General features: G+C 41.3%; 1 protein-coding gene and 1 long non-coding RNA gene across 8 annotated transcripts in view; one reads left to right on the plus strand and one right to left on the minus strand.

The window, feature by feature from the left end:
* The window catches only part of LOC117359385, a 49,529-nt gene extending 28,770 nt beyond the window's left edge, over positions 1-20,759 (plus strand). The window contains exon 3 of the long non-coding RNA XR_004539217.1: positions 18,782-20,759. This is a non-coding gene — a long non-coding RNA (uncharacterized LOC117359385). The remainder of the gene's footprint in view (positions 1-18,781) is intronic.
* Positions 1-26,190, minus strand: part of LRMDA (leucine rich melanocyte differentiation associated) — a 1,649,176-nt gene that overhangs the window by 115,483 nt on the left and 1,507,503 nt on the right. The window lies entirely within an intron of this gene.

Below are 26,190 nucleotides of genomic sequence, written 5' to 3' on the forward strand. Positions count from 1 at the left end.
GCAGGCAGTCGTTTTTGGGGTAGCGTGTGCTAATCCGGTATGTGCGCTAAAAACGTTAGCGCACCTTTGTAAAAAGGAGCCCTAAATTTCAGTTTCATCTTTGGAGCCAAAACTGGGTTGAAACTCTCCCACCCTTTTATTATGTTGTGATCCACTTAGAATTTTTTTTGAACAAACAGAATATGTGACAAACTTAAATGAGATTAAAATCATATGTTCTTTATTGTGTTCGTGGAATAAAAGTAGATTTGTTCATGTTTAACATAAGAACATAACATAAGCAGTGCCTCTGCTGGGTCAGACCAGAGGTCCATCAAGCCCAGCAGTCCGCTCACGTGGTGGTCCATCAGGTCCAGGACCTGTATAGTAATCCTTCTATCCCCTTTTCCTTCAGGAAATCATCTAATCCCTTCTTGAACCCCAATAAAGTACTCTGTCCTATCACATCCTGTGGAAGCGCGTTCCAGGTGTCCACCACCCTTTGGGTGAAGAAGAACCTCCTAGCATTGGTTCTGAATCTGTCCCCTCTTAATTTTTCCGAATGCCCTCTCGTTCTTGTAGTTTTCGAAAGTTTGAAGAATCTGTCCCTCTCCAATTTTTTTTCTAAAGCATAAGTAAGTTTAAACTATAACAGAATCAGTCTATTTGAAAGTGTTTGGGAGGCAGGGAGGGGGAAATGGATGTGGCCATAGTCAGGTTCAGATTTCAGCCAGTCTTAATCAGAAGAAAATACGAGTATATTCGGGTCTGATGGCTGCCAAAATGGGGAAGAAGACCACTTTCAAAGCCATTTACCTGGATAAATATCTATTTATATGGGCAAATTGACCTTGCTTAAAGTTGTCCACCCCAGTTCACCAAGGGTATACAAGGGTTTCTGTAGCAAGCAACTAGGTTAAAAAGAAGCTTGGGGCATGGGTGTATGTGAATAAGGCCAGATGAATAATCATCACCCTGGCCATCCTCTCATACAAATAGGGGTGCAGAGTGTACATGCAATTTAGATTTTGGATTTAGCAACGTTTTGCAAAGGATATCAGTAGTATTTCAAGATAATGAAGGGAATAGACTTAGTAGAGAAAGAGAGATTGTTAACCTCTCCAAGGTGGAGAGATGAGAGGGCACTCTCTAAAGTTAAAAGGGGATAGATTCTGTACAAACGTAAGGAAGTTCTCCTTCACCCAGAGAGTGGTAGAAATCTGGAACGCTCTTCCAGAGGCTGTTATAGGGGAAAGCACCCTCCAGTGATTCAAGACAAAGTTGGACAAGTTCCTGCTGAACCAGAACATATGCAGGAAAGGCTAGATTCGATTAGGACACTGGTCTTTGACCTAAGGGTCGCCGCATGAGTGCACTGCTGGGCACGATGGACCACTGGTCTGACCCAGCAGCGGCAATTCTTATGTTCTTATGAATTATATTGTGCTATAATAGGTATTTTCCTGTCTCCAGAGGGCATATAATCTAAGTTTATACTTGAGGCAATGAAGAGTTAAGTGACTAGCAAAAGATCACAGGGAGCATCAGTGAAATGTCAGTCCTTACTTCTCTGGTGCTCAACCCCCTGCTCTAAGGAGGAAGGAGTGGCCTAGTGGTTAGAGCTACAGTCTCAGCATCCTGAGTTTGTGAGTTCAAATCCCATGCTGCTCCTTGTGACCCTAGGCAAGTCACTCAATCCTCCATTGCCCCAGGAAAGTTAGCTAGATTGTGAGTCCACTGGGAAAAATAGTGAAATGCTTGAGTACCTGATTGCAAACCGCCCAGATAACCTTGATAGGTGGTGCTATTCCTGGATGTATTCACACACCTTAAAACAGAAGATTTTCAAAGGGAAATTACCTGGATAATTATCCTTTGAAAATCAGTTCAATGTATGAATATTAAAAGCATGTCTGTATTTACAAGTAGGCAAGCTTGTTTTTTTTAAACTGACCCTTCAAAACAGTGAATGGCTATGTGCATATTTATGACAGCAGATGGCATTAATGAAACGTTGTCCATGGTTCCTTTTCCTTCTAGCATTTAACATCTTTCTGCAGGCCATAATGTTTCGGTCTTGTGGTATATCTTCTGACTTTCTGCTTTTAAGACAATTGCTATTCAGTTCTACAGTATTCTATCCTTCACTCTCCAGAGGCCAAATGTAATTTGACTGACTTAAGCCTACAGGAAAGAGACGAAAATTCTCTCCTGGGTAGGGGAAGTCAAGCATGTTTTAAAAGATCAGCAGCTTTGAAATGCAGGTTGTTCACTCTTAGAATATGGTGAGCGGCATTAGGTTGCTGAGGGCAAAAACAAAAGTAACATCAGGAGCCATTACAGAGGTGTAGAGAGAAAAAAATATTAATAACTAGTGTTTTAGCCCGTTACATTAACAGGTGCTAGAGTAGATGTCTATTTTTTATTTTTTATTTTTTTGGGGGGGGGTTTCTTTGTCTCTTTCTCCTTGGATGCTGCCTGTCTGTCTGTGTCTCTCCCTGGCTCCATGTCTGTCTATCTTTCTTTCTGTCTGTCTCCTTGGCTCCCTGTATTTCTGTGTTGCGCCATGCCTGCCTGTCTCTCAGTGATACCCTTCCCATGTCCTAAGTGCCCCCAGTGCCTCCGTCCTGTGTCCATAGTGCCCTCAGTGCCCCTTCCTATTTCCTTAGTATCCCCAATGCCTCCTTCCTATGTCCTTAGTGCCCCCAATGCCTCCTTCTTATGTCCCCCTCACTGCCTTCCAGACTTTGACCCAACCCCACCCCTGAAGCCAGCCCTCCTGCCTCCCTCCCTCCCATCCCCCTGTGTAGTAGACCCAATGAGCAGCATCTTTAAATTTCTACCCCCGCCCCATTCCCCCTGTACCGTAGAACCCGGCATTTTTATTTCCCTCCCTCCCATCCCCCCTGTGCAGTAGAACCAGTGATCAGCCTGTTTCCATCTTCCCCCCCCCCACCATGCAGCTGACCTCATTGACCCATTCGCCCCTCCCACTGCGAGACGACCTACAAACCTTCCGGAACCAGCAACGTTCCTAGCACTTTAAAGACGCTGCTTCGCAACCTTCTAATGCCGATTTCCTCTGCCACGTCTCTAAAGTGCTGGGGACGCTCCTGGTTCCGGAAGGTTTTTTGTTGTTTTGGGGTGGATGGGAGGCTCAACGGGGGTTCGGATGCGGCGGGGAGGAGGGCGGCCGAAAACGATGACCTGCTTTCTTATAGTGAGTCGAGGGAAGGGAGTAGCAGCGCGCATGCGTTCTCTTGCCGGCGGGGACCTACGGGTTCATGGAAAACAGAACATGCAGTTAAGAGTGCGCATGCGCGCTTAGGGTTTTATTATATTAGATAATCATTACAGTTCTTATGTAACAAACAAATGCTCAAATCACAATCCTGTAATGACAATTAAGGCAATTCTTTCTAACTCTGTTGAAAATATTTATTAAATAACTTAGGGCCTCGTCTATCAAACTGCGCTAGCAGTTTCTAGCGCAGAGAGCCACGCTGAATGGTCCGTCGGGGGCAGCGCGGGCCATTCAGCGTGGCTTACCGAGCTACAATCTGCCAACGCAGTTTGATAGATGAGGCCCTTAGTTTTCAACCCTTTTAAAATGTTAAAATAATTTACTTCATTTCAATTTGCTATGGGTATGAAATTCTATAAAGAAGGAACAACAGATCCTAAGAATCTCTTTTGTACCAAGCTTCGTTAAACCATTGAAATTACTGGTTCAAATTTATGAAAGTACAATATTCTTTTTTTTATAAATCTTTATTCATTTAAAAATATACACAAAGTGCATATAAAAAATGCAATTGGTACAATAAAACAGCACTTATAACTACCAAATAATAATAGAAATTTATTCCCCCCTCCCACCCATCCCGGATGTGTATAAAACTCTATTAAAAAAGGAAGGCTTATACTATTAATTGGTGATTACAAAATTTGCTAATGGGCCCCAGATCTCCTAAAAGTTTTTACAATGACCAGTTAGTTCCGAATTCATACGTTCATATCGATAGAATAAGCACAGGGATTCCCACCAAAAGGTATGATTCAATCGCAATTCTTCCAATTTTTTTGTCATCACAAGAAGTAATCTATTCTAAGCTGCAGAAATTGGAGACTTGGGTTGTAATATAGTTCTGAATAGAACAATATCATATGACATTGGAATGGAAGTATCCAGTATCCTATTAGTTGTGATCCATATTGACTTCCAGAAGTTGAGTATTAAGGAGCAATAATACAACAGGTGATCCAGTGTCCCTATATCAAGATGGCAATGCCAGCATCTATTAGACTTTGAACTGTCTAATTTTTGCAAACGAACAATACAATATTCACTTTCATTTTAAACCAAATCTAGTAGCCCTGAACCTCACAAATTAAAAAACACACATACCATACAGCAAGGATCTTCAAATCCAATGCTCAAGGTCCACAACCAGCCTGATTTTCAGGATCTCCACAACGAATATGTATGAGATCTATTTGCATAACACTGTGCATGTAAGTTTATAAAATTAGGAGGGGTAAAATATCAAATTTAATTGAGCAGGCTGAAAGGGTTATTATATTACTGTGTGCCTATAAATAGGTACTCGGAGAGCACCTGGTAGGATTTTATTCTATAAAGCAACATAGATTCTTATTTATTTTCACAGAATAAAAGCATAATAGTAAAACTACGTGCCTATAATTTAGGTATGAGTGCTTACACCAGCCAAAGAGTCAGTGTAAGTTTTTATAACTAAATGCTGGAGCAGTGGCGTACCTAGGGTATGTGGCACCCGGGGCCCATCATTTTTTGACACCCCCCAATGTAAAAAAATATTTTTTGTAATGACCATGAAACGGAATAAATGGTCAGAATAGAAACAGGCAGTGAAAATTTTCTTATATTCCAAACATAACATAAAATAAATTATGTCTGAATTGTCATGACATCAGAAGTACATATGGAGTAGTTGCAGGTGATGCTTGGGACAGTTCTGATTGTGTTAGTTCGGTTTTATGTGTTTTTTGAATAGAAGGGTTTTTATTTCTTTTTGAAGGTTTTGCAGTCTGTGGTCGATGTCAATTGGTTGTAGAGTTGGGGGTCGAGTGTTGCAGCTCGAATGGCTAGGAGGTTGTCGAACAGCTTTTTTCTTTTGACGTTTTTGGTTGGAGGGTGTGTGAATGGTGCGTGAGTTCTCCTATGTCTGTTTGAAGTGGATTGAATTATTTAGCTGAAGAAATTAGTTACCCCCTCATCCCACACACATTAATTCTCTTCCATTTTTGTTCCCATTATAAAAAACACTGATAAGTTCCCAGAAAAAAAATACATTAAAATAAGAAGTGAAAACAAAGGCCCCTACAGATGAGAACATAACATAAGAATAGCCTAACTGGGTCAGACCAATGGTCCATCATGCCCAGTAGTCCATTCTCATGGTAGCCAATCCAGGACACTAGTACCTGGTCAAAACCATGCTACCGATCCAGGGCAAGCAGACACTTCCCCCATGTCTTAATAACAGATTATGGACTTTTCCTCCAGGAATTTGTCCAAATCTTTCTTAAAACCAGCTACACTATCTGCTTTTACCATAACTTCTGGCCACTTCATTTTTAAGTTTAGATCTTTCCTTTCAAACAGAGTCCTTGCTAGATGTCAAATACAGCACAAGGTAACTTCACATGGACTTAGCTGTGCAGGAAATGTGAATCTCCTCATACACCCACCATATAGTGCAAAAATGTGCAAAGGTCTGTTTTTTTCTTTCGATCACTACATAGCCTAATGCCACACAAGCAGCGCTGTTACAAACATATTCTGTAGGTCAATGCTAAGGATAACAAAGTTTCCTTCCTTGGACCAGAAGGAGATACTGATAAACCACTGGAAGAGATCCCAAAACAACACCCAAAGACCCACTCAGTGTGTGAACCAGTTGAGTGGAGTGGACTAACTGGGGGGTGGAAATGGGCCCGGAGTTTGCTCAGCAGAATTTCCCAGACCACCTCTTCCTCTCAACACATTGACACGCTGCCACCACCACCACTAGGAACACCTCACTGGGTAGGCCAGCTATGCTATAAACTTTATAAAACACGTTATTATATTTTCTTATAAAGCACATATTTTAACTGAACTCTCTGACATCCTCAGCCTTTCCATTCACAAAAATAGAAGGACAAAAAGTTCCCATTTCCTGCTGTCTCATGTCCCCGGCCTATACAATATTTTTTTTCTGCAGACCCTTCAAAAGTCTGACCAAATCCTCGTTTCACTTGCATTATAAAGTACTGAGGATGCAATCTCTATCCAATCCCAGGTCCTAAAGTCTAAGACAGTAGCGCAAACTAGAGAATGACACGGTGGCGGTTTACCCGCGGCCACCGCATTTTAGCCGCGGGTCACCCGCCGAAAACGGGGAAGAAAACTAGCAGTCGCTGCGGCGACGGGGACAAGGCCATTCACCGCCCGCGGGGCGGTGAATGGTCTTGTCCCCGCAGTGAGGCATGAAGGATCGCGCGGTCCCCGCAGCTCACACCCGCCTGCCCAATCGATTCTAGTGTTTAGCCAGCTCTCTCCCTTCTCCTCACCTTAGTTTGTAGATTTTCTTTTTCGGCGACCCGCACGCGCGGCTGCTCAGTGTTCAATCTTCTGCTCTGACGCAACCGGAAACAGGAAGTTGCAGCAGAGCAGAAGATTGAACACTGAGCAGCCGCGCATGCGCGGCTCTCTGATAGCGTGCGGGTCGCCGAAAAAGAAAATCTACAAACTAAGGTGAGGAGAAGGGAGAGAGCTGGATAAACACTAGAATCGATTGGGCAGGCGGGTGTGAGCTGCGGGGACCGTGCGATCGCTAGTGTTCCCGGCTCAAATTGGAAGGAGGGAGTGAAAGGGAAAAGGATTCTGGGCCAAGGGGATGAAGTCGGAAAGAAAAACCCACAGCAGGAAAGAAAGGGAAGGACTGGCAGGTGAGCCAGATGCTAGAAGCAGGGGGGGGGGGGGAAGAAAGAGGGAAAAAAGCTAGATGGGGTTGAAAAGAAGAGACACACTGGTATGGAAGAGGAAGATAGGGGAAATCTGGACACAGGAAGGTAACAGAAAGAGGGGAAATTATGTGCATGGGGCATAGGGACAGAGACATAAAGGGGACATGCCATGGGGATGGTATATGGACACAGGGGGGGCAATGACAGATACATAGGGGAGATATTAGAAATGGAGAAAATAGGAGCACAGAAGCGAGATGGTTTGTGGGGATGGGACAGGGACCGAGCTCGCAGGCTCCAGTGGCGTGCACAAATTACATTGTAACGTGCCATGAAAATAAGAGGGAGGAAGGTAGATAGATAAGCCACGTGAGAGGAGCTGAAGGGTAGTAGAAAGGAACAGATGGTAAAGGAGGGAGGGAAGGGTGGTGGTGGAAAGGAATAGGACAGACATTGAAGGAGGGTGGAGAGGAACAGACCCCGAAGGGAAATGTGGAAGACAGAATGGGAAGAAGACAGATGCCAGACTATGCGGGAGCGGAGGGAAGAAGATGGGTGCTAGACCAATTGGGGGGGGGGGGGGTTAAGGGAGAGGCACAGTAACAGCAAATGGAAGACGCAGAGAGAAGACACACAGTGGATGGAAGGAATTCAATGAGAAGATATGGAAAGCAGAAACCAGACAACAAAGGTAGAAAAAAAAATTATATTTATTTATTTATTTTTTGCTTTAGGATAAAATAGTATATTAGTTGTGTTGATAAAAATTTATAAACAAAGCCCTGCCAGCTGAACATCTCTTTCTCTAGTTCAGCAGCAGGAACTTTGATTTATAAGAAAAGAATAAGCTAAATATTACAGTACTAAGGCTTATATGGATGCAGCGGGGACGGTGACGGGGCGGTGAATGGGATGGCAGTGGCAGTGACGGGGCGGTGAAAGGGATGGCGGTGACGATGACGGGGCGGTGAAGGGAACGGCGGTGACGGGGCGGTGCAGAGGATGGTGGGCCGGTGACGGGGACAGATTTTTTCTCTAGCGCAAACTAATGTCATTCTCTAGCGCAAACTAATGCTGCCAGATTCAGGAAAAAAAATTTTGATTCGATTCAGCCTATTGAATTGGTTTTTCAATTCGATTTTCCTGCCCCTGGTGGGTTTTATAGCTTTTTCACGCCCTTTGGCTTCTCCTAACCACACTGGCGCTATGGTGTAAATAAAATAAAAAAACAAAAAGGACTTTTCCTCTCTCTGTTAAATCCTAGCTCACGTTTGCAGTCCAACACCAGCTCTGGCAGGATACACATTTCAAATCTGACATATTATAATCACAAAACAGAAAATAAAATTAATTTTTCTACCTTTTGTTGTCTGGTTATATTTCAAATCTTGTTGGTCCAAGGCTCTGGTTTTCTTCTGATAACTTGCTTGCCAGGGTCTCCTTCTTTCTTCTTTCTGCATGCTAACCATCCATCTGCCAACTCTGTCCTTCCTTTCCATTTCCCTTCCCTCCCCAGGAAGTCTGGTATCTTTCCTTTTTTTCATCTCCCTCCACAGATCCACCTTTTCTTAACTACCCTTTCATCCGGCATCTCTCCTTCCTTCCCCACCACCCCAGAGTCCACCATCTCTCCCTTTCTTTTCCCAATTACCCTCCTATCCAGTATCTCTATCACTCCTCCACACCATCCCTTGTGTCCAATTTTCCTCCCTTTCTGTTCCTTCCCTCCCTAAATCCCATGGTCCATCATCTCTCTCCCTCTCCTCTATTTTCAGACCCATTATTTCTTCCCCCCCCCCAAAGTTTGGCATATGCACATCTCTTTGAACACCCCCATCTCTCCGTGTACTTCTAAACCAGGGTCCCCCTCAAAGGCCTGTCCCCCCCTTAAAGGTCTGCCTGTCCCCCCTTGAAGGCCTGTCCCACCCCCTTGTAGGCCTGTCCCCCCCCCTGAAGGCCTGCCTGCCTGTCTCCCCCTTATAGGCCTGTCCCCCCTTGTAGGCCTGCCTGCCTGTCCCCCCCCTTGAAGGCCTGTCCCCCCCTTGAAGGCCTGCACCCCCTTGAAGGTCTGCACCCCCCAAAGGCCTGCACCCTCCGAAGGCCTGCACCCCCCCCCTGAAGGCCTGCACCCCCCTTGAAGGCCTGTTCCACCCCCTTGTAGGCCTGTCCCCCCCTTGAAGGCCTGTCCCCCCCTTGAAGGCCTGCACCCCATTGAAGGTCTGCACCCCCCGAAGTCCTGCACCCACCCCGAAGGCCTGCACCCCCCCCGAAGGCCTGTCCTCCCCTTGAAGGCCTGTCCCACCCCCTTGTAGGCCTGTCCCACCCCCTTGTAGACCTGTCCCCCCCTGGAAGGCTGCCTGCCCCCCTTGAAGGCCTGCCTGCCCCCCCCTTGAAGGCCTGTCCCTCCCCCTTGAAGGTCTGCACACCCCCCCGAAGGCCTGTCCCCCCCTTGAAGGCCTGCCTGTCCCCCCCCTTGAAGGCCTGTCACCCCTTGAAGGCCTGCCTGCCTGCCTGTCACCCCCCTCCCCCTTGAAAGCCTGCCTGCCTGCCCGCCCGCCCCACCTCGAAGGACCGCTCGCCCCCCTGGCCTCCCCGCACCACCTATGAAGCAGCACTACCTATGCTCCCGGCCTTGCCGTTCAGTCCCCCCACCACCACCCCCGAAGGACCGTTCGCCCCACTGACCTTCCTGCACCACCTATGAAGCAGCCGCAGCAGGATCGCGACGCGATCCCTGCGCTGCTTAGGCGCTGCTTCCTGCGCCGCGGTCCTGCCCCTCCTCTGACATCAGAGGAGGGGTGGGACCACGGCGCAGGAAGCAGCGCCCAAGCAGTTCAGGGATCGCTGACGCTGCGGGCTGCTTCACAGGTGGTGCAGGAAGGTCAGTGAGGCGAGCGGTCCTTCGGGGGTGGGGGGGGACTGAACGGCAAGGTCGGGAGCACCCCCTCAGGGCTGGCACCCGGGGCGGATCACCCCTCCCGCCCCCCCTTGGTACGCCACTGTGCTGGAGAGACGCATATAAATTCTAATATTTTGTCAGTTAAGCACATAAATGTATATCCAGCCTACCTATGTGCAAGCTTACCTGTTAAATATGCATTATGGAAAATATACATATATTTATAGAACACTTAGCAGAATATTGTCTTTTAAGCATGTGTGTGAATACATACACTTGTGTACAATATTATTCTAATGATGTATGCATATAATAGAAACATAGAAACATGATGGAAGATAAAGGCCAAATGGCCCATCCGCAGCAGAGGGAAATCCCCGTTTTAGTGCTTAACTTCTATTTGTTCACCTAACTTTTGGTGAACTATATAGAATTAGGGGGTAAATGCCTACCCAGTATAGGCTAATTTGGACTATTAATGGAACTGCAGCAGGAGTTCAGTTAATATAAACACACACCCCTTTTTTGTTCTTCCAACTCAAAAGAAGAGGTACCAATGGAAAAGATTCTCCAAAGAGCAAAATCTAACTGAACATTCAGTAGCATAGTTCAGGAAAAAAAATAAATCTGAAGCATGATTGTGAAACAACAAGCAAAAACACACAAGCCAACTATTTTGCTAACATTTTGCAACAGCACAAAAACAACCAAATCACTTGTCAAACAGCATGATATCCAATTAGTGCTTCTTTGGATTCCCTAATTAGTCTTTTTATTTAAGAGATGAAGTGAAGCTGAGATTGCCTAATTTCATTTTTTACGCTGCAGCATATGCATATTATTCACAGACTCCACATGATCTTCTAGAATGTGTGAATACGTCAAGCATTGCTTTGTGAAGTGTTTTGGGATCAAAGTTAATGTTTGAAAATTTGTTTCTCAAATAAAGTGTTCACTAGGTTTGATGAGGAGTTGCTTCCCTATTATTTAAATTTATAATTTGCAAGTTGCTGGCAAATGCAGTATTATTATTTTTTTAAGTCAGACAAGAAAATGAAGTCTAACTTTCTAGCAAACCTCATACTGAGGACAATTTACAAAATCTATTACGAGTAAATAATTATTGTATATACGAGTAAAACTCTCCCTATCTTATTCCTGCTAAATATGTATACATTATTCTGGGTGGCATATTTAGGTCAGGGGAGGAAGGAAATAGCATGGGTAGGTCACGGTCATTCTATTCTTTCTTATTCTGCCTCCCGAAAATTGACTAAAAGAGTATTGTTTTGGCAAAATAATGCAGACAACAAGGACTATTCGATAATCTGCTTAAAGGGAGGCAGTCACCAGTTAATGTTACATTATTATTTTCTTTTAAGTTGCTATTTCTATCGTATGATCCCTACTGTAAGATCTGATTAGAGATTGTTATGCACAATGATGGGCATTTTCGATAGTGCATCTAAGTCCCAATTGACCATCCTGAGAAATGCATCCAAAATTCAGATGCCAGAAAACGTGCATTTATAAAAACTACTAGATGTTCATATTTTTTTCAAAAATTGCCTATTTAGACATCTTGGTCCTCAGGACGACCAGCCTAAATTTTGGGGTCCATTTTCAACCACAAAAGTGTCCAAGTTCAAAATGTTCAAATCCAAGACTTTTGGCTGTAGGAGATGTAACCATTTATACTACACTAGCCACACATACTAGCAGAGCAGTGGGGCACCTTAGAGAACACTACTGTGATCTTCACATAAAGAGTGTCAGTTATACAATTCACCATAACCCCTTTATAAAATATGGTGAGCCCTCCAAAACTCCACCAAAACCCACTATACCTACCTGTCCACCACCCCATTAGCCCTTATGACTTCAGTGGCACCTATATTACAGTATAGTTGGGTTCTGGTAGGCTCACACTACCATAAATGTAGTAGGTAGAGTGGGATATGGGACTGGGTTCCCTTTCTCTATAGTTTATTCCAGACATCTATTTGCTGCTTTATTAGGCTTTCCCACATTAGATGCTACTGTTCTAGAGACAATTATGTACTGTTCTATTCAGATATTTGGAGGGTGGGAGGGAGCCAGTGACCACTGTGGAAGTGGGGGGAGGGGGTTCATGGCTTAATCCCTTCAATGCTCATCTGGTCAGTTTAGGTACCTTTGTGGCGTTTAAACACTTCTAAGACAGATCTAGCTCTGAACGTCTAAACGGCATCCTGGACTTCTTGGGAAATGTATTTATTTATTTAAAAATTTCTAGTCCGCCTATCAACTAGGCGGATTACAAGTTCACATACATAATGTAAAAGACATACTTAAAAATGTACAAATTCAAACATCTATGCACAATTGAAAATCATGTAAATTTTCAGTGTCCCAGATCAACTTTGGTCCTTATGAGAGAACTACCAATATCTTCTTAATTATAAAAAGCTCTAACAGATGAGTATTTAACAATTTTTTGAAGGATCTAAATTCAGAACACAACCTCAATGAACCCTTTGTTGCATTCCAAAGCCTCAGCCCAGTTTTGGTGTGTTATTAGAATTGGGAATCCGGTTGGAGTTGGATCAAGGTGTAAGTGTGGTGGATAGGCTGGCATCTAACAGGGAGCAGAGCTAGTACACTGGTTTTGCCATGTAGTGTGGGTTATCGCCGCCTACAGGAACAAGAGCCAAGAGCTATTGGGTTTGGGATATGGAAGAGTGTATGTGATAGGTGAGGTACTTATTTTGCTGGAAATGATTGTAGTGATGACATATGAAGAGTGCGATTGGTTAGGCACTAGTGTGGGAGGGGCATGGATTTGAGCAATACTCGCAATGGAGGTGTTTAAATTGCTGTGCTGGGCGATGGTTGTTTTAAACGCTGCAGACAGTGTTATCATGGAAGAGGTTTGAAGAGGATTTAGATTTCTTTCCAAAGGTAATAGCCAAACTTGTAGTATGTAGCATTGAGATCAATGATGTATGTGTTAGTATTAATTTTTGGAATTTATAATATGTGAACAAGGGTTTTTTTAAATGTGTTTTATATATTTGTTATAGAAGGCAATAGAGAATGACACGGTGACAAAATTCATCACTGTTCCCGTCCCCGCGGATAACCGCGGGAAATAATCCCATGTCATTTTCTAGTGTCTATTTCAAGCTCAGTCCTTCTACACCAGCATTCTTCAAAGCAAGGCTTGGAGGTCAGTGGTAGTGGCCATTCATACTCTGAGTCTTCCCTCTCTCCTTAAAGAATGACATGAAGATGGTTTCCCGCGATTATCCGTGGGTACGGGAACGGTGATGAATTTTGTCACCGTGTCATTCTCTAGAAGGCATCCCCTCCTGATGAAGCCAAGACTAGCAAAACGCGAGTAGAAGGGAGTCTTTCCAAAGCAAGTAATATATGTGTAATGGGGTGTTAATAACCAGGAGACAAGACAAACCATGGTAGGAATGGAACCACTAGACACACTGGAAAAGATAAGTATTTGTTGACAAGATCATAGAAGATGGGAATTAATGTAATGTATTTGTGTGACAAAGTTAGGTGGTTAAGAGACATCAATGTTGCTATGATGGTCCTATGGTAACCCTTGCCTGTCCTGTGGCACTTATAGTTATGGGCCTAAGCTCATCATATTAATTAAAACATTTTTCCGAGAACTTTAAAGTTGGACTTCATATGTGTCTCCATAGGTGCAAGACAGGTGCCTTAAATGTAGATCTGTAAAATGCTGGCCTACATTTAAGACGTCTGTTAGAAAAAAAAGACGTGATTCTCTAAAGCCGTGGTCCCCAACCCTGTCCTGGAGGACCACCAGGACAATCGGGTTTTCAGGACAATCCTAATGAATATGCATGGAGCAGATTTGCATGCCTGTCACTTCCATGATATGCAAAAATTCATTAGGGCTAGCCTGAAAACACGATTGGTCTGGTGGTCCTCCAGGACAGGGTTGGGGGACACACAGCCAGTGCTGTTTTTGTAGGCAGCTATCAATTTGGTGCAATTTACAGAATTTGGTCCATAGTGTATAAATACAAGGCAGTCATAAAGGAGGAGAAGCATGAGCAGGGAATAGGCAAGACTGACATTTACAGAATACTGTAAATTACGTGTTCAACTGTTGCATTTAGCCACATATATTTTCACCTGGTGAAAGAGCATGCACCTGAATTTAATAATAATAATACTAACTTTATTTTTCTATACCGCCACAATCTTGTGGCTTCTAGGCAGTTTACATTCAAGAGAGCTGGACATTCAGCGAGTTACAATATGCAGAGAGTTAGAGGAAATACAGAGTACATCAACTTTAAGAATGCGAAAGTATAAAGTGTACAGTACACTAAGATATTTTTGAGAGAACCTGTTAGGAAAAGGTCGCGAATTACAAACATACATCGAAAAATTACAATATACAGTTTAGGAGTTTTCAGAGGGGCATATTAGAAGATATGTTCCGAATTCAAAATAAGGTTTGATTAGGATGTCAGACGGGGTGGGGGGGGGGGATTGGAAATGAGAAAAGAGAGAAGTGTTCGGTGAGGAAATTATTTAGGTGATATATTTGTCGAATAAGGCAGTTTTTATGAGTTTTCTAAAAGCGTTGTAGGTCAATCTAGCTTTATTAATGTAGTAACAGCGGGATATGTATTGGCCCGCTCTCTCTCCCCCATCCCACCAACACTTAAACTCTCCCTCCAATAACCACACCTCTCACGTATATGGATAAATAGCCGCAGCTCTGTTTATTAACAAACCAATAAATTAACACTTACATAACAAAAACAGTTTCCCGAGCTACACCTTAACCAATACCAATAATATTCGGCCCCCGATCCTGCCATGCCAGCAAGGGTCTGGGGGGTGGCATGTCCCAACATGCCCCTTTAACCATAGTACCATAACCCGGGCACGGCTCCCTGCCGGCCCCCCCCCCCCCCCCCCCCCGCTCATCTCCTGATGAGCTGTACCATACCGTAGCTCGGGATAACCGCCTACCGAAACTCTACTGTCAACCAAACCAGACCAAAAGAGGGCGGGAGGGTGGGCAGGAAAAGCTGCCTCGGAGGACCCAGGAAGACACCGGGTCCTCCGAGCTCCAGGCTTTATCTACTCCTCCCCGCCTCCCCCCTCCTATCAGGAGGCAGCCCCGCAGCGGGAATTACAAACCCGCCTATCCTGAGCTGCCTCCTGCTCACCTACTCCACCCCCCCCCTCGCGCAGAGCGCTCGTCTCGATGGGAGGCCGCGCGGGCCCTCCATCCCCGCGTTACAGCCGCCCATCGAGACGAGCTCTCGGGCTCTTCTTTGTCTAGCCAGTGTTGATGTTTGTTTGCTTGGTATGCGAAAGTTCTATCCAGAAAAGTTTTGTATTTACAATTGGTAATGCTTGGGTGTGCAAAAAGATAGCAGTTTCTGGTTTGTCTGATAGGGCTGTAGAATATGAAGTGAGGTAGCAAGTATACTGGTGCTGTCTTATGCTAGTATTTCACAAGAGCAGTTACATGTGTGAGTGCTCTTACAGAATAGGCTCTCAGCCAATGTAATTTGGGCATCTAAATTGTACTGTTCAGTTACAGAATTGCCCCATAGTGGATTATAGCAGATAAGACTCATATGGTCAATCCAGTTTGCCTGCTAGGGTTACAATGGCTTGATTTTTCCAGTGCTTTTTTTTAGGTTTGATACAAAGTCTGCAGGCCAAAAGTTGGCATTTTGCCTATTTTGGATAATCTGAAAATTGTCTCAAGTTTGCAAAGATTCAGGAAGATTAGAAAATGCAAATGTTCATTTTAATCATTCCCTGTTTCTTGTAAGTCTATGTACTAGTTCAGAAGCCAAAACAGAACTAGAAGCATACTTTCTCAGTTATGCTTATTATATATACTTTCAGCTACAGTCAAATCAATAGAGCTATTAGTAAGATGAATATTAGAAAATCTGCTAAAAGCATCAATAAACCATGATCTGTGAAGACTATCAATAAGGTTCTTTATATTCAGCTAAATGTTTACATGTAACTAAAAAAATAAAAAAGCTTCAGTTCCGATTACTATTGGAAATCAGAATGATATTAAACATTTTATACAGTGGTGCTGACTCAAAGATCTATTTAACACTTATAACTTTAAACTGGAACTCAATAAAATCTATACCACCTTTTCTGAGAAAGAAAAGCGTCTTAGTCTCAGTCTTCAGATTTTAAATGACTAAAAAGAGAATTGTTGCTGCATTAGCTAGTCCCTTTGAATATGTACAAATAGAAGTCATTTAAGAAGCCCAATCAAAATGTATCACCTCCAACATATCTTCTTAACCTTCTTTTCAGTTTAAATGAAACCAGGATGTATTTCATACAGTTTAATCAAGAAATTTGTCAGGGTATTTCCAAGAACTTCATATAGTAAGTGAAAATAGAGAGATAAGAGATAGAATTATATTGCATCAAACAACATGATACAATTAATTTAACTTGGAAAACAATTCAAGTTCAACTGCTTAGCATATTGAAAGCAACAGACCCCCCACATCGGTAAACCAATCAAGAAGAGTAGGGCCAAATAAATGGTCTTAAAAAAAGTGGAAGATGCCTGAAGAGGTCAAAACAACAATTGTATTAAATAATAATAATAATAACTTTATTTTTATATACCGCCATACCACAAACAGTTCTAAGTGGTTTACAAGGGAAGTTACAGGTTAGAAGAGATCTCAATGTCCACTTCAAAGCTAGGAATCAAAATGGGGCCATGTTTCAGCACACAGCCTTGAAAGCACAAACAGGCACAAACTTCTGTGGCTGTAATATCAAATACTGGTGTTACAACCCAATGGCATTCTGTGCAGTGTTTGACACTAGAGCCACAAAAGTTTGTGCCTATTTGTGCTTCCAAGGTTGTGTGCTCTCACTTAGGGCCCCTTCTATAAAGCTGCAGTGGCTGAATGGGCTGTGTCACATTTGCCATGTAGGAATTGCTACTACAGGTTTGTAAAAGGGGCCCTTAACATTTATATGGCTGTTTAGTTATCTTAAGATTATGACTTCTGATACAGGTTTCTAAGTGCTGAAACATGGACCTGTGTTGAGACGTAGCTTTATTTAATAAAACTGCTGTTTAGACTTCTTCAGGCCTCTTTCCTTTATTTGGAAGACCATTTATCTGACTCTACTCTTCTTGACTTCCAGTACAGATATATATCACTGTATAAGAAAGTCAGGATTATTACCACTTACACCTTTATGGAATAATGAGACTACCAGAGCAGCCTACTTAGACTGTTTACATATGCAGGGAGATGAATAAGTAGAGAATGTTTCCAGAACAGAATCATTATGCATTAAATAAAATACCTTAACAAAGAGACCATCCTATGAAAAAGATTTATTTACCTCTTTCTGAACTCCTTTCACAAAGCCACATTAACAATTCTCAAGTAGCAATTGCAATAAAGCCTGTTCAATTCCTATAGGCTTCACCGCATTTGCCACATGAGAATTGCTAGTGTGGCTTTATAAAAGGAGCCCTCTATGTCCAATCTGCCTTTTTGAGTCAGGCACCCTAATTGTAGGCCACTATGCATGCATGGATGTAGCTCCAGTTTTATATATATGAGGGTGTTTCAAAAAATAACAGCAAATTGAATATTCTGAGAGCAAAAGAGGAATTTTATGAATTCATATTAACCAACTCACTAACAGGCCCTCTGAACCTCCTTAGTGGAGACTTAAATTTACACTTAGAGCAATCTAACCAACCAGAGATCTCAGAATTCTGGTCCGTTCCAGCCACACTAGACTTTCCCAAACCACCTCCAGTAATAACCCACAAGAAAGGCCACCAATTAGACCTGGTAACTTTATCCTCAAAACACTAGACAAATCCCTACATAAGATGGAGATCAGAAACTTGGTCTGACTCTCTATAGTCAGACCACAAAATATGCAACTTCGAATTAGATTGGCAATTGCAACACAACGAAAGAAAAGATCAGATCCACTCCACTTCACACCAGTAGAGGCAAGATTAACCCAACTGAATTCTGGTCACTCATAACCAAGATGAAGAAAACAATCAATTTATGTGCTCCTGGATCAAAACCAGCACCCACATACTAAACGAAATAGCCCTACTGAAAAAAAGTAGGAAGAGATCTAGATACCTAACAGGCTGGTTCGACCCAGAGCTCCTAGAGATAAAGAGAGAATTAAGAAAGCAGTATATGTGAAATCACTATACAAACGAAGATTTTTATTAATCCCAACAACAATAAACAATAAACATTGAATTATTTTACGAATTGCAGATCCTCCTTCTTTATATATATTATTCTCTGCCCTTGCAAGATGCTATATGTCGGAATGACCACACGTGATTTGAAAACAAGAATATGTGAACATAAGTCCAATCTCAAACGCAACCGATGCTCTGAAGTTATTGTAGAACACTGTACACAGCACAAACACAATTTCTCTGACCTCAGAGTATTAGCTATTGATCATGAACCAAAAATTCAGCACGGGGGAGATAGAGTTAAAAGATTACAGAGAAGAGAAGTAAGGTGGATTTATGCCCTTAAAAGTATGCATCCATATGGTCTAAATACGGCAGTAGATTGATCTGTATTCATTTGATTTAGTTGCTCAATCATTTTAATGTTTTACTTTGTCCAATGTTTCCTTCTTTAAAACACCTGATTGGTGGTTGCATTGCGCATGCGTTGGCGTCCTGTGCTCTTAAGCACCATTTTTTCAAGCGGGTGTGTGTAACAATAGCCCAGACCACTATACATTATCAGTAAGTAAGCTGTGCTTTAAGTTTGCCGGTTTGATATTTAACAATTTCACATTCTAGATATCTTTTAATCAATTATTCTGTCTTTATATCTTTATCTTTAGCCCGTTTGCCTTGTATTACCCTGAGGAAGCCGCATGAGTGCGGAGAAACGGGTCCCCGTTGGTTGGGATATAAGGGTTTCCTACGGCTAGATGAACCTGCCATTATATGCCACATCATGTTTAAAAGATAAGTGCCAGTCTAAGGCCTGTTCATGATGTTCTATATTTGCTATTTTGCACAGCCTATTTATATGAATAAGCTAGATTTGCACTAGCCACTTTAGGAAATGTTTGCACTTTAGGCTTTTTTGCACAGTAAAAGTTTGAAAAATAAGAAAAAATTATAAGATAAGTACTCCTCGAAGATAATGAGAAAACTAGTTTAGAGTGGTAGTATTTAAAATTTTTTTTACTAAGAATTTAAATATTAAACATAACATAACAATCAATAATGAAGGTTTTTTGATCAATGAAAGAAACCATATGCCACAATTCCCTTTTGGACAATATCATTATTATCCCGGGAGTGGCAACTCTGAGATCTTTTCCTTCATTTATTAATTACCATTAGAATCAATGGTTTGTTGTTTTCAGTAGATTAACCTTTCTGTGGATCCTGTTGATAGCGGTTAATCTGTTCTCTCGCTTTGTATTATTTTGGCAGATCCAATACTGACATCCAGTACCCTAGCCAGATCTTCTTGCCTGTTTTCAAAAATAATGGCATCAGCACAACTCATCTTCTCATCAGTGATGGCTGTGCTGGAATGGTCGGAGCGTTCCTCATCAGGGATTGATGTTCACCATTCTGCTAACTGATCATAAGTGATATACAGTTCTCTCACCAATCCAGGCATCTCCATATCTTCTATGAATTTCATGAGGTTTCACACCCTCCAGCCACAAAAATCTGATAATTGCTTACTGCTCCTCTACTGTGCAAACAGCTAAGGGTGCCACCATTTTGTATATGGTGCCTCACAGATTAAGCACACCATGCCATCTTCTAAGAATGTATCTTCCCTGCGCAGGAATGTAAAATGCCAGGGGTATTGTTTTACGAAATACTTACAATTTGCCGTTACTTTTTTGTATGCGTTTACCTTTATAAAATAGCCCTTCTCTATGTATGCAGTGACAAACGTATGTGTGTCTTTGGTATGCTATTCATAAGTTCTAAACATTCAGACTTATCAAGGTCTTTATAAATAATTGTATAGTTTTAAATGGGTGGATTCAGGCATGTTTACCAACCTAGACAAAGTTATGCTCTGACTATATTTCATTTTAGCTGGAACAGATGATGCATTTCCTTGTTAAATATAATAGTATGCTGTAAATTATTGTTATGCTGATAACAGCAATCTTATCCATTTGCTACTCAACATTTAAATATTAAAAAATCTCACACAGTACCATCCATTAATATATAATTGATAATGGAGTGTATAAGAAACAATAATTGCTTCTTTAAAAGGAATTAATGTTTGACTTTATGATTGAAGGAAATAATTTTTAAAGTTGTCCATGTAGGTATGTATATTACAGATAAATATACAGCAATATAGCTATAACAATATATTTGCTTTTCTCTATACTAAAATGTTGTATGGTTTTAAAGGCAACCATGTTTTCCTGACATTTGAATTTATCTCTACTGGACTGCTAATGAACTAGGTTTATGTTCTCACATTCAAATGAATGTTCTCTTTTATGTTCTCTGGTCTCCATAAGTCTAAGTGTTAAACCAGTTCTGAAAATAGTGTTATGCTTTATTTACAGCATAAATATTCTGAGCGTTTGCAGGGGAAAAAATTGCAAATATATAAATGTATGCTTTAAGCCAAATATGAAGCAGGAAACCTGCTGTTATGGTTGCTTGCACAGTCTATTCGTTGTGATTTATTCATACAGAGGGTATGACCAGGTAATGCATAACAATGCAAATAAATGAGATCCGCTTTCATTCATATTACCTTTGCAAATAAAATGCTTATCATAGTCTCTCCAAAATAAAACAAATGTTAGCTGTTGAAATCCTCGGAATACTAGTTGAAACACAGTGTGATTATTTTGTAAATCAAGCAGCGCCTTTGGCTTAGAACTACAGAGCTCCTGGGATATTCTCTTTTTTTTTTTTTTTCAAAAATACTAGGTTTCCATTCAGTAATCACATTTCTTAACCATTTTTTACCTCACAAATGCCAATGTACTGCAGGTAAACTAAAAAGAAAGCACTGCTAATGAAATATGCACCATTCACTCATGAGGCAGTCCCCTAGCAATATCCTTTTAGTTCTTGAATTTATAAAAGGTTTTCTATGTGTAAGGCCTGTTTTACACAAAGAAAAGGGCTTTTTATAAAATTTGGTCCCATATGTGTGTAAAAACTATGCACATGGACAGTGTGTGCCCATTAAGCAATCTGCAAGTAGGTATTCCTGGGAGCAGGAGACAGCATGCATCCTCCAGCTCTGAGGCCTGCCAGTCGAAAACGACGAGCCTTCCCCTCCCTTGTGTACTATGTGGTCTGAACCTAAGGCGTCTGAGCCTATCTGATGTCAGACCTTAGGCCCTCCCTGTGCATCACATGGGATACAGAGGGAGGAGCCTAAGGTCTTAAGCTTTCTTGAAATCAGAGACAGTTTTCATCTCCATCATGATGCCACTCCAAAAAGTTCACTGCCTTTTCCGTGATGAAGTATTTCTTGAGTCTATCCTTTTTCACTTTCATCCTCAGTGCTATCATTCCAGAGCTTCCTTTCAAGTGAAAGAGACTTGCCACTCCTGCCTTTCAGTCTACATACTAATATCTGTAAATCTGTTCTCATATGCTTTATGATGAAGACCACTTACCATTTTAGTAGCTGCTCTCTAGACTGATTCCATCCAGTTTATGTTTTTCAAGGTATAGTCTCTAAAATTGTACACAGTAAATGAGGTCTTACACCTCAAGTTTACCACATGTGATCACCCCAAGTCTCACTGCTCTTTCATGCACAGGAGTACTTTCCCTCCCCTCTATACACACACTGTACCTCAAGTTTTTCCAGCCCAAATGGGTGACCCTGCATATTTTAGCATTAAATCATAGCTGCCAAATTCGGAACCATTCTTCAAGTCCACATCTTCAGGAATATCTACTCTATTGTACATTTTTGTATTATTTACAAAGAGGCAAACCTTACCAGATAGCTCTTCAGCAGTATTCCTTGCAAAAATGTTATTAAAAGAACTGGACCAAGAACTGAATCTTGCATTACACTTCTGGTAACATCTCTTTCCTAAGAGTGAGCTCCATTTACTAATACCCTCTATCACCTTTCCACGCATCTAGCTCCTAACCCAGTCGGAGACTTTAAGGCCCATACCAACCACATTCAGTTATTTATAAGTTGTCTATGTGAAACCATGTCAAATGCTTTGCATCCTTATAAGTGGAGCCAATGTTTCAGCCATCATGCTGTGCTTTTCTTCAGATTGTGAAGAATAATGGATGAAATGTCAGCTCCACTTGGACAGCTGCAACACTCAATATGACTCGGCTCAACTGTGCTCTAAAGGGACCAGTCTTCATGTTTGCACCATTATTAGCTTTTCTTCTGACTGGGACAGAAAGAGTGTCAAATAGTGATAGCAGTATTTCATGTGAGTGCTTGCCAGTTGAAACTGAACCAAGACCTGAACCATGTGATAATGAAACTGAACCATGTGGTAATGATTATTGCTCACTTCCAACGTGGCCCACATTTGAACCAGTGACTTAGAAGTGAGAGACTGAGGCATTAATTTTCCTCTCGAAACAGTTGAAGCAATATTAATAAAAACACAGCGTAGGTTTACAAAGGCCACATACTTACGAAAATATAATTATACATATTTTAAAATTCTCTGCAAATATTTTTCTCCAGCTTTTAAAAATTCTTCTAAAATGAGTATCACAAATTATTGCAGTCTCATGATAGCCAATGACATCTATGAAGTTTGTGACAAATCAGATGCATTGGGGTTATTTCTCTTGATGGATTCACAAAGAAAACTAATTTCTGTTGTGATGTTAGAGGAAAAGCTATACTACTACTGTAAATAGATATATGCCGTGAAAGCCAAAGCAAATGATTTATAAAAAGAGAGACATTTGAAAACTGCCTACAATATTTAAAATGTTAAGCTGGCATAGTAGCAAAGTTCTAAAACTGATTAAAAATCACAGCGATTGCATCACAGCCTTTCAATTGTACTATTGGCTCCTTGGAGAGCAAGGCTCTGATATTTGTTTTAAACCCTAGCCACGTTCTTCCTTTGTTGAATTTTCACTGACCTGGGACCCCCGAGGAAGCGGAAACATGGACTATGTTGGGTCCACCGTAACCCATCGAGTTAGCTGCTGCTCAAAAGTGGACAAGTTGTCGTCAATAAAGATCCCTTTTAGAACACTTCCACAGCCTCTGCCTTGTTTAAAATCGCAGAAACCAACTAATGCATTGGTTAATGTGGTAACTAGTTATAAACCTGATATACAAACATGTTGCCAGCTGTGTTTGGTTCTGTTATTGGAACAACTATGTTCCTAAAATGATGGAACAGGATTAAATCATGGATACTGGAAGAGGTACTAGATGCCACTTAATATGGGAATTATTACTCAACAGTAAAATATTTGCTTTTATTGTATCTCTATTTTTGTTTAGACTTTTACAATCAGATTTAAGTAATACACGGTTCAGCCAGAATCTTTTCCACTAAATTCCCGTCTTGGCATGTTGGAAGCATTGAGCGTTTAAAGTATCATAGGTGCTCGACGGATCTAACTGCCAAGACTTTGCATCAATGAAGAGACTGACTCAGGTAAATTGAACCACCAAACGAGAAGGACCCGCTATACAGTAACTCAGCTCAGAGACATAAAACTCTGAAGAGGGGGAGGTCACCCCCTCTTGGGGCAAGAGTTTATCATCCAATCATAGCATAATTATTGGTAAAAGCGGATCCATCTCAAAGGTGCTTCCCATCTGTAGCTAAATTTTTTCATGCTTCTGTTTTGTGAATCAATGATGTCATCACGTTCTTACGCTCGGTTTTTCCCTCCCACTCCGGTTTAAAAGTCGGAGCGGGTGCCGGCGTCCTCCGTTGCACGGAACTTTTTCATTTTTTGACCGGTATGTATTTTCAATGTGCCTTCTCTCCGGAATGTCAGCCATAAATATTTAATTACCTTGCACAGATATCTCGAGTTTCAGTGCTCGTACCTGTTGCATTTCTCTCATGTTTTTTGTTTTTGCATTTCAGATCACAGTTACTGAACTTTAATATGGTTAATATGGTGTGACTCTTTAGCAAATTTCAACTCTCAGTTGGTGGGGTCTCCTGAAGCAGACACCAAAACGGGGCCGCGTTGGGACCCTGATGAGCTGTTTTTTGCAAATAAGTTAAGTGAAGCTTTCATATTTCTAGTGACAACCTGAGCGCAATTACTTTTTGGAATTCCTTTTTGAAAGCATTACCATTAAGAGCTATATATACAGTTATCAATTAACTTTACACCTTTGAGTTGGATCCGCTTTTACCAATAATTATGCTATGATTGGATGATAAACTCTTGCTCCAAGAGGGGGGTGACCTCCCCCTCTTCAGAGTTTTATGTCTCTGAGCTGAGTTACTGTATAGCGGGTCCTTCTCGTTTGGTGGTTCAATTTACCCGAGTCAGTCTCTTAATTACAGCCAAGTTTCTTTTCTGACTCTCTTGATATATTGTCCCTGCTGTATTGGACACAAGACTTTGCATCAAGCAGATTTAAAACGCTTATCTGAGAACTGACCAAAGGACCTGTAGTTACAAAAACACGCCTGCTTATTCTTAGCAGCAGACCAGCTTCACCAAAACATGTCCATTCTGCCAACACTACTCTGTTAATCTGACATTTGGAGAAGGGACCTTTGTAATATCAAATATGATCCCATATTACATCTGTTTTACTAGCCATTATATGGCTGACTAGTGTTAAAGGAATAATGCAACATTTTTGCCACTTAACATGCATTAATAGGAAAATTCCTGCATTATTTACCCTTAATGCATGTAAGTTTATTGCAGCATATGCCACTTAATAATAACACAGGGAAGAGGTATATGTATACCACTGATATCAAAAGTAGGGAGTGAAAAATGTTTGTTTGTAATTAAAAAAACACTTCCCTAATTATACATTGATTGTTGTTCAGCAATGCTATACATATGTGAAGATTAGCTCATGGAGAGGTCTCACGGAAAGAAAAACCCTCACCACCCAATCATTGCTAAATCTTCCATACTTTTAAGCATAAATTGGCGCCAAATTAATACCAAATTGTATTGCTCCCCTTTTGCTAGATTGTACATTAATAATACATTTTCAGAGCGGTTTCGCTTGGAAAGGGGAGTGAGACAGGGATGTCCGTTATCTCCTTTGTTGTTTGATATTGTTTTGGAACCCTTACTGTTGGCTATTAAACAAGCAGAGGAGATTTGTGGTATTCCTTGGGCAGGTCGGGAATACAAAGTTTCTGCATATGCAGATGATATTTTGCTTCATTTGAGAAGTCCTGAAATTACCATACCATGTTTACTGGAACTGATTAATAAATTTGGAAAATTCTCTGGTTACAAAATAAACTGGAGTGAATCAGAAATTCTTCCTTTGAATGTACATTGTATGAAAGGATTATTTGATGAATTTCCTTTTATTTGGAAGGAGGATGGTATTAAATACTTAGGTATATGAATTAAAAATACATTGGAAGGAATGATGAAAATAAATGAAAAATCATTATTATTAAAGGTCACAGAGATGTGTGAGCAATGGAACCCTTTACACCTGTCTTGGTGGGGGAAGAGTTCAAACGATCAAAATGATGATCTTCCCGGTAATTTGTTACCAACTGGGTATGTTACCAATTTATTTTCAAGGGTCCTTTTACAAAAAGTTAAATATTATATTGACAAAATTTATTTGGCTAGGGAAGAAAGCAAGAATTGCTTTAGTATCTCTACAAAAACCAATTGCGGAGGGTGGGGTAAATTTTCCCAATTTTTATAGGTATCATCAAGCCTATATAATGCGTCAAAGTATGTATTGGATCCTCCCTGAGCTCTTAGAACATTGGCTATATCTTGAGTGGAAAATCATGTACCCGATGAGACTGTCTCATATATTAAGTATTAAAATACCTAGGTAATGTGATTTTATTGGATACATGGAAAACAATGAAATTTATTGATAAGTTAACAGATGTTCCCATAATAAAGTCTACTTTGCAGTCCTTATGGTTAAACTTCAAGATTCAAATAGGCGGTGCTGGGATCGCTTGGAAGAATTGGATGCAGGCAGGTATTCGGACATTAGATGACGTTATGTCTAATGGAAATCTGCTTGATTTTTCACAATTGCAACAGTCATTTGGAATTTTAAAATCTCAACAATATAGGTGGT

The sequence above is a fragment of the Geotrypetes seraphini genome, chromosome 4 (genome assembly GCF_902459505.1).
Source record: "Geotrypetes seraphini chromosome 4, aGeoSer1.1, whole genome shotgun sequence".
NCBI lineage: Eukaryota > Metazoa > Chordata > Amphibia > Gymnophiona > Dermophiidae > Geotrypetes > Geotrypetes seraphini.